General features: G+C 33.6%; 1 pseudogene; it reads left to right on the top strand.

The window, feature by feature from the left end:
* The first annotated feature begins 685 nt into the window (after window positions 1-685).
* On the top strand, window positions 686-4,851 carry LOC147410284 (putative flavin-containing monooxygenase 1; annotated as a pseudogene).
* Window positions 4,852-5,924: the final 1,073 nt, after the last annotated feature.

Below are 5,924 nucleotides of genomic sequence, written 5' to 3'. Positions count from 1 at the left end.
GGAAAGAGGGGGGGGGGGGGGGCATAAATGTAAAAATAGCCCATGTTCAAAGACCTTGAGCTGTCAAATTTTTCATTGTTGAATCCTACTTTTTTTTTTTTTTTTGACAGGCAGAAATCATCAAATTAATGTAGGTTGGGAAAATTCAATGTCACTAAGCGGTTGGATCTAAGGGGGGGGGGGGGGGGGGGGGGGGGGAGCGGGGGGCGTAAATGTAAAAATAGCCCATGTTCAAAGACCTTGAGCTGTCAAATTTTTCATTGTTGAATCCTTCTTTTTTTTTTTTTTTTGACAGGCAGAAATCATCAAATTAATGTAGGTTGGGAAAATTCAATGTCACTAAGCGGTTGGATCTAGGGAACTTAAAAAATTTAACAGCCATGGGTAATTGAAATTCGGTTTTTAAAATGCATGGCCTTGGCCCATTGAATTTTCCCTTTTCAGGTAGTAAATAGAGGATTTTTGACAAAAGAAGGATTGAAGGGTATTTTGATTGATTAATCTCCCATATACCATAGATGACCATGATCAAGGGATGTATCATTAGGTCCAAAATAGAGGGGTATCTAAAATATTCACCAAATTTACTTCGAAGTCTAATTCACTTGCCTTCTTAATACCTTATAAATACGTATCTTCCTCCCTTAATTCATCCATCCCTCAAGCTTTTCTAACACATATCATCATGGTTAGCAAGCAAAACTGCCTCATGGTCTGAAAAGTTGGCATCATTGATGCCGGAATAAGCGGTATCACCGCCGCAAAACAACTTTCAGGCAACCATCCGTTTGGAGGCATTGTTCGTATAATTCGACAAAACTTCAGACCCCTAAATGTGATTACAAGTTCTCAGATTACCCATGGCCCCAGAGGGATAATTCAAGTTTTCCATCTCATATTGAGATATTGGAATACTTGCATGATTATGCTACCCACTTTGATGTGTTGAAATATGTGAAGTCAATTCTAAGGTGGTGGAGATCCGGTTCACCGGTGACCATTTCCGTCAGAAACCGGGAGAGTTTGGAACTCCATTGACCGGTCAACCAGATTGGGAGGTTGCTGTGCAATCTAACCAATCCCAGCAGACTCCTCAGGTCACTTGTTATTCTATTCAAGCTCACTTTTTATCTTTCTTTTTATCTTTTTAACCTGTGTGTGTGTGAGAAGAATACTAGCCTCAAACCACATAGGGGGCTCTCCATCAAACAAATGGCTGAGATGGAAGGACCTCTCTAGAGAACCCAAACATTGATCCCTAGAAAATTTTAGTATTCTAAGAAAATGCCTAGAAATTCCCAAGAGAATAGATTTTCATTAAACAATGAATTATTGTCTTTTGTCCTAAGTATGGTGGCAGATATATTAGCTTGGAAAAGTTTATTGGGGAGATATATCTCCCTATGTGAGATCTGTTTAGATCTTTTTCTTGTATATTCTTCTCTTTTTCTCAATTCAATTTGCTTCAGCTTGCTTAGAATTTTTTTTTTTTTTTAAAGGATTAGTTGGTCACATTTAACAAAATTTAGACAAAATGGTTTGATAATACAATGCAAGTGTATTTCTTATTTTTAAATTTAAGGTTATATTGTCTTGATTTCTTTTTCTTTCCTTTTTTATTTTTATTTTCCAGTGGTATGCATTTGAGTTCCTTGTCATGTGTATTGGAAAATATGGCGACATACCTAAAATGCCAGTTTTTCCACACCATAAAGGCCCCGAAATATTTAACGGGAAGGTCATGCATTCGCTCGATTACTGCAAGCTCAACAAGGAAGAAACTCATCAGCTACTAAAAGGAACGAAGATTGTCGTCTTTGGATACAAGAAATCAGCTATCAATCTAGCTGTTGAATGTGCATAGGCCAACCAAGGTAACATGTTCCTATAGCATCATACAATGTCTATGTGATACGTTTTTAATGAAGAATAAACACATTGGATAGCATGCCAAACAAAAACGACTTTGTTAGAAGTCTAGCGTGTTTTAAACTCTAACCAAAATTTTCCATATAGTCACCTAATCTAGTCTACAGAAACGGATCTCCTTACTTGATCCTGATTCTTTCTTTATTTTATTTTAATCGGTAAACCTTATTTTGATGAAATCAATAATTCAATGATGGTGGGAATTAAACTTAAGTCTATGATATCATCATTCATGAACTTTACTACGTAAGCTAGTTGGCACATTTTACTTACAATCATTTTCATTTGTTGCTAAGAATTAATATATAATGTATTGCCCATAGAGAATTTATATATTTTTATACATGGATTTTTTTTAATTAAAACAGAAAAAGAAAAAAAAATACATATTGAAAAAATAGATTTTTTTTAAGAAAAAGCAAATTTACATAGAGAGGGACGTCAGGGAGACAAATGAAAATACAGATAACTCTGACCGTGAAAACACGAAATCCAAATGTAAGTTTGGGATTTATACATACAAGGATAAATCCCAATCATTGGATGATGTTTTATCCTCATACATATTTTTATATTGTCAAGCACATTATACTAAAATGTATACATACGACAACGGAACACTACAACTATTAATGTCACCTCAAAAAAATATACTAAAATTATGATAAGATAGTTTAGTTTGGTAGAAATGTTTATTTTATTTTATTTTTTTATAGGTGGCGTTGGAAGTGAAGAATTGCATAGTTTTTGGTTCCCCACTGGCTGAGGGGTTGTTTTGAAAAGAAAATATGAGACGTAGTGTCAAACTCAAAACAGCGTTGTAAGGTTTGACATGTTGACCATAAATAGTAGAATTACACATTTTCTAGACCAACACATGAGAAAATAGAAAGATAGCAACAGGACTCAATAAATAATATTCATTAAAGACAAAATCTTGACCATTGTATTTGTATTCACATCTTATCGGATCGGGAATGGGACTTGACAATACAAAAGCGGTCCAATAAATTATAAGATCGGATCCTTATCAGAACCCAAATCCTCAATAAATGCAGTACTAAGTTCTCAAAATTGGAATGGAATGGATTTCGGGTATGATCAATCCATTGATAGATTTTCTATGATGCCTAATACTTCAATATATTTATTCTATAAATTAAATACCCTTCTTCAGAAAGCTTGGTAGCTTTTGTATCTTCTTCAATTGAAATATAAAAGAAGTTTCATTGAAAGAATTAGGAAATTAAAAGAAGGAAGTAGAGACTCGTGTTGGCAATATTTTCTAAGAGGTTGTATGAATGGTTGACTTGTATTTATTTTCTAAGATTTTCTGATTGTTAAATTGACTTGTGTTTATTGTGTTTTGGTTGAATTTGTTAAATTAATTAGGAAAAGATGGGCAAGCATGCACCATGGTGATAAGGACCTTGCATTGGACTGTTCCTTCTTACTGGATTTGGGGCTTACCCTTCTTCTTGTTCTATTCAACAAGGTCCTCACAATTCCTTCATGGAAGGCCTAATCAAAGCTTCTTGAGGGCTCTCCTTTGCCTCTTTTTATCTCCATTGGTGAATAATACATTCTCAGTTTCGCTAGTCTCTTTATTTTAAAAATAAAATAGCAATTGCTTTATAATTTGTCATCAGTTTGACAAGAAGAATGTTAAAAAGTCAGAAAAACATACCCATTTAATTTTATGGTTTTCTTCCTACCCCCTCACCAAATAGGAAAATTTGGCATGCCTCCCTTGACAATTGACTTTAACTGGGTCTATAATAGAACTATACAAAATTATAACCATCTATAATATTGAATAAATTTTAGTTGAAATAAATAGGTGTGAAATATATATATAAGGGTGGTGAGCTTAAAATGTCCTTTCAAGTTAGACTTGGGCAAAGTTAATGTTCAAGGGAGGCAAGTTGAATTTTTCTAACTAATGAGGAAGGTAATTGTAGAAGCCAATTAGTGTTTGTACATGATGATCTTGTTAACAGATGTTTCAGGCTTTAATAGAACCGATATTCTTGGACTCTTAATGACTACTATACATGCAAAAGCTAATGCTAGTTATTTGCCCTAATGTATTTTGACAGAGAAGAGCGATCTCAAAGTTTATCGAATCCTTCTTGGTGCGGAAGCTTCCTTTGATGAAGTATGGATTGAAACCTGATCACCCATTTGAGGAGGATTATGCGTCATGTCAGATGGCTATCTTGCCTGAAAATTTCTTTTTGGAGGCCGATCAAGGACGAATCTTGTTTAAAAGGGCATCGAAATGGTTGTTTTGGAGTGGAGGGATTGAATTAGAAGACAAAACCAAGTTGGAGGCTGATGTTGTTGTTCTTGCAACTGGTTTTGATGGGAAGAAAAAGCTTAGGGACTTATTACCTGAACCCTTTTGTAGTTCGATAGAAGACTCTTCTGGTATCATGCCACTATACAGGTTTGCACTGACTCATCCAATATAAGACTAAATAAACACATAAAATTAAAGAGAAAAAACTTAAAATGGATTCCACATTTTCTTGAAGATTAAGTGATTAATTAATTATGCTATTATTTTTGTGTATCACAGGGGCACAATCCATCCATTGATCCCAAACATGGCCTTTGTTGGATATCTTGAAAGTGTCTCAAACTTACACTCAGCCAAGCTTCGGTGCATTTGGTTAGCACGGTTACTTAACAGTCGATTCAAGCTCCCGAGCGTGGAAAAGATGTTGGAGCAAACGACAAATGAGCTAGAGATCATGAAAATAACTACAAGATTCTACAAGAGACTGCATTTCCACTTTTAGTATCAATCACAGTGACGAAATATGCGAAGAGATAGGATGGAGATCTTGGAGGAAGAAGATTTGGCTATTCGAAGCCTTCAGCCCTTATAATAGCCAAGATTATGAAGAAGAAAAATGAAGTTCTATATGTATTTGCTAACTTGGTTTGAAAAGCTGATTAATTTGCTTTTTATAGGAAATTGAGTGAATCGCATGAAGTCTTCATGGGGTCCAATAAGGAGCAGATAGGAGAATAAAAGTGGTGTTATGTAATTGTTGATTGTGTTAATTGTCGCCCAGATAGGAGAATAAAGGTGGTAGTGTTAATTGTCTTTGTTATAATTTCTCTCCATGAGCACTAATAAATACTTTTACTACTTATATGTAGCATATGAGGTAGAGAGGAGGGACTTCTTACATGGAGAATGCCAACTAGACTCCATACCACTTATATGTAGCATATGAGGTAGAGATGAGGGACTTCTTACATAGAGAATGCCAACTAGACTCCATACCAATGATGAAGGAGACGTTTGGTTCGGATTCTAGAATATGATTTTAGCTCATAATCGGATTCTAGAATCCAATGCTTCATTTGGTTCGGATTATCGACCAGACTTTTTCATAATCAGGAACCAAAATCATGGAGAATCAGAAACAATTCTTAAGCTGTTTTTCCTGATTCTCACAAACTAACACTTATGACAATCTTGAAATACATCTTACAACAACAACAACAACAATAATAATAATAATAATAATAATAATAAAATTATTAATATTATTTTAACAATAATGATATTAATAATAAAATACTATAATTAATAACAATAATAAATAATAATAATATCAATATAATTATAATTAATAACAATAGTAGTAGTAGTAGTTGTACTAATAATAGCAACAAACATAATAATACTAACTAATATTAATATATAATTATAGTTATTAACACCAACAACAATAATAGTTTTTAAAATAAAAATACAAAATCATCATAATTTTTTGGGTAATATTGATCTTAACATGTTCCTTAATATACAATTCACTTGAAAACTAATAAAAATGACCTCAATATCATCTTTTTCAACTATTTTCAAAAACCTTTGATTTTTTCTCTCAAAAATCCATTATCTTCCATCTTTGAGACAAGTATTTTTACTAAGGTTTTCAATCTCAAGAAATGTAATTGGGTAATTGTTTTCCACA

This window comes from Akebia trifoliata, chromosome 1 (genome assembly GCF_017979445.1).
Source record: "Akebia trifoliata isolate Shusen 1 chromosome 1, ASM1797944v1, whole genome shotgun sequence".
NCBI classification, from domain to species: domain Eukaryota; kingdom Viridiplantae; phylum Streptophyta; class Magnoliopsida; order Ranunculales; family Lardizabalaceae; genus Akebia; species Akebia trifoliata.
The sequence above is the reverse complement of the archived record's forward strand: the minus strand, read 5'-3'. Positions and strand labels throughout refer to the sequence as shown.